The sequence below is a fragment of the Capricornis sumatraensis genome, chromosome 1 (genome assembly GCF_032405125.1).
Source record: "Capricornis sumatraensis isolate serow.1 chromosome 1, serow.2, whole genome shotgun sequence".
Classification (NCBI taxonomy): Eukaryota; Metazoa; Chordata; class Mammalia; order Artiodactyla; family Bovidae; genus Capricornis; species Capricornis sumatraensis.
Window position 1 is genome coordinate 38,161,929 of NC_091069.1, and position 3,558 is coordinate 38,165,486.

The window sequence follows — 3,558 nt, forward strand, 5'->3', positions numbered from 1 at the left end:
GAACTTGGAAAAAGAGATTCAGGTGTCAAGGCAATATTGATTGACATTTCAAACTAACGCTTGTAATTGCTCGTTCACTTGATTTTTATTTCCCTCTTCACTCTCCAAAAAGCTTAACAGGTGGTAAAATTCAGTTTATATTTTTTAATTCATTCATCACAGAATGGAAATACTGAAAGTCACAGAATAGAAGCCTGCTTTTAAGGAGAAAAGAAGAGAATGGAACATTTCCTATTTGCCTGTTACATCCCAGGCATTTTCATTTATAATCTCACTTAATAATTTTTCTCATTTAGTCCTCATCATTATTTGAATTTAGCCACCACTCCTTCTTTTATAAAGTTAAACAGTCTCTCTGAGATTAAGTATCTTACTGGAAATAGCATTAAAAATGTTTCATTTTATTCCAAAGTGCATGTTCTTTCCACTTTATCATATTGCTTTATAATATAAATTGTTAATAATTCATTATTTTTGGAAGACAAGAAAAGTGTATAGGTAGGCATTTTTGATTACACATAACAAAAAGCCAACTCTAACCAGCTCAGGCAAAAACAGGAATGAATGACTGGTTCATGGACACTAAAATAGGGCTAGACAACTATCCTCGGGTAGCAAGGGGTGTGGTTAGGCCTCAGAACCCCTGCAGCCAGGGTCCATCTGACCCATCTCTACCTCTCTTGAGGCTTCATTACCATCAACGCAATGCAGCTCCTTCTGGTAGGATATCTGATTCCTAACACATCCTGGACAGCAAAGAGATCAAATCATTCAACCCTAAAGGAAATCAGTCCTGAATATTCATTGGGAGTACTGATGCTGAAGCTGGAGCTCCAATACTTTGGCCCCCTGATGTGAAGAGCCAACTCATTGGAAAAGACTTTGATGCTGGCAAAGACTGAAGGCAAAAGGAGAAAGGGGACAACAGAGGATTAGATGTTAAGATAGCATCACCGAGTCAATGGACATGAATTTCAGCAAACTCTAAGAGATGGTAAAAGACAAGGGAGCCTGGTGTGCTGCAGCCCATGGGGTCACAAAGGGTCAGAAAAGACTTAGTGACTGAACAACAACAATAAATGCACGTGAAACTATGGCTTTCACTTCCACTCTAGAGCAGGACTGACTGCTCTGCTCAACTGGAAAGTACAAAGTCCAAAATCCCCCAAGAAAGGTCTGATGGACCTAATTGAGGTGGGAGACCGGTCTGTAAGCATTTTTGGTAAAAGAAGGACCTGTGCCCCTACATGAAGGAAATGGGTAGGCAAATTAAGGGTTGTTTGTCCTCTACAATTGGGCTGGCTTGTGTGGAGAGTTCTCAAGTGCTTCAGACAATGGGGAAGATCGTTGAGGAGAACCCAGAGGTCTAGGGAGAATTAGACTATATTGTGCTGGGCTCTAAAAGAGAGGAAAAGGGGAATTCCCTGGTGTTCCATGCTTCCATTGCAGGGGACACGGGTTTGATTTCTGGTCGGGGAACTAAGATCCCACAAACCCTGCCACGTGGACAAAATAAAAAAGGATAGGAAAGGATTGGATAAGTATAGAGAAGAGGAGACATTAAAACTAGGTAAGGCAGAGTGCCTGCCTGAAAAGTAAAAATACCCAAGGAAACAGTGGCTGGCCTATTCTAAGTCCTTCAGTCTTTGAGGACATCAGTGGCAGTTTTTTGATCAAGCTAAACCTGTGAGTGACAGGCAAATCCTGGCTCAGTCTAGCAGTACTTGACTCTAATCTTGGGGGCCATTAGAACCACATGGGCCATAAAATACATAGCTGGGGCAAATAATTTACCCCAAGAGGCTCCCCCTCCAGTGCTGGGGTATTCACCCAGGACCCCCCTGGCCCATCAACACAGTGCATTAAAATCTGACATGGGTTCAGAGTTACATTGACACCCTCTCTACCAGGTTGAGCACAGTCCTAAGAGTACCAGTAGGGTTGCTGCACCACTCCCAGCATCCAAATACCTTTGGGACACCATCAGCAGTGACCTCATTTCAGACCTGCCCCTCACTACAAAAGTAGAGTGGGCCTAGATACTTCCATCAGTCCAGTGCTCTTCAAACCCTGCACCCACCCATACACACTCCCACCTGTACCATCTGCTGCACACCTCCTCCATTAATTGTTGGTCTCTCCCAACTCTGAGGGCTGCCCATCTGCTGCCTTTCCATGCTGCAGTCACTGTTGGTATTCTGGAGTGGGCAGTGCAAAATCTTCCCATGTCCACACAGCCTCCTGCCTACTGCACAGACTGACCATCCTCAGACTGAGTGTATACTGATAGGCATCCTAACTCCTCCTTCAGGCAACACAGCCAAGCCCCTAACACAGTGGGCATGGTGAGAACTACCTGCTACTCCTACACCCAGGACACTTTGGTTCACATCTGCCTCTACCAAAATTGCTAGCATCTCAACTGCTTGCTACTATTCAGAGGCATGAGAGGCCACTCAGAGACCTTCAGAAAATCTGACTCTAAGAACCACCCACCTAAGGGAAGTTCTGTAGGCCTGCCACCTGGCTCTCTCAAGGTACCAGAGGTCATCAGTTCTGTGACTTTCTGGGAAGTCTTCTCTCACTGATTCCTATTCTGTCTGGTCAGCCAATCACTTCCCTTTCCCTCCAGCCCACATGTGGATACACAGGCACCCACAGCAGCCCCCATGCCAGGCCACTTACAGAGTGCAACCTGTATATGTCATCCCAGAGGAACTCCTCTATCACTTCCTGGTCTCCTATGTCAGAAACAGGCCAAGACTTGCCCTCCACTAGAATTCAGGGAACTCCTGCTTTATCCACTGAAGGGGAAGGAATGAATGGGCAGGGGCTGCCCTCCTCCAGCCCTTTGAATGAATGGACTCTCTCAGCCAAAAGTCACAGACAACACAGAAAAGTCAGTCACAGAGAACAGCCCTGTGTCTATTTTGTTGGTGAATTTCCCAAGATGAACCTGCTTAACTCAACATAGTCCCTTTTTTTTTTTTTAATCTTACAGATTCTGATTTCCTACTTTTCTTCTGGCCCATCTGATAGTTCTTGACATTCCTTATTTGATCCTCTTTTAAAACCTCCTTACAGGGAGTTCCCTGGTAGTCTAGTGGTTAGGAGTCCAGGCTTTCACTGCTGTGGCGCAGGTTCAATCCCTGGTCAGGAAACTGAGATTCCACAAGTCATGTGGCCCAGGTAAACAAAAAAACAAAATCTCCTATCTGCCTGCCCTCCCACATCCAGGCTCCCTTCACATCTTTCTACCATCCCACCTATCTCAACAAGAAAGGGCAGGAGGAGGACATGTTTACACTAGTGCTTTAAAGTGCACAGAAATCACCCACGGATATAGTCAGACCATATATTCAGAAATTCCAGGGTGGGGTCCAAGAGTCTGCAATTTTATCATCCAGCTGGATGATGCAAGTTGCTGGACTGAAGCAATGCTGCTAGAGTGCAGGTTGCACTTCGAATTACAGGATCTAATACCAGCACTGGTGCAGACCCTCACCTTTCATTGCTAATGGGAGAGGGCAGTGCTTCTGGTCAGTAACAAGCATATAG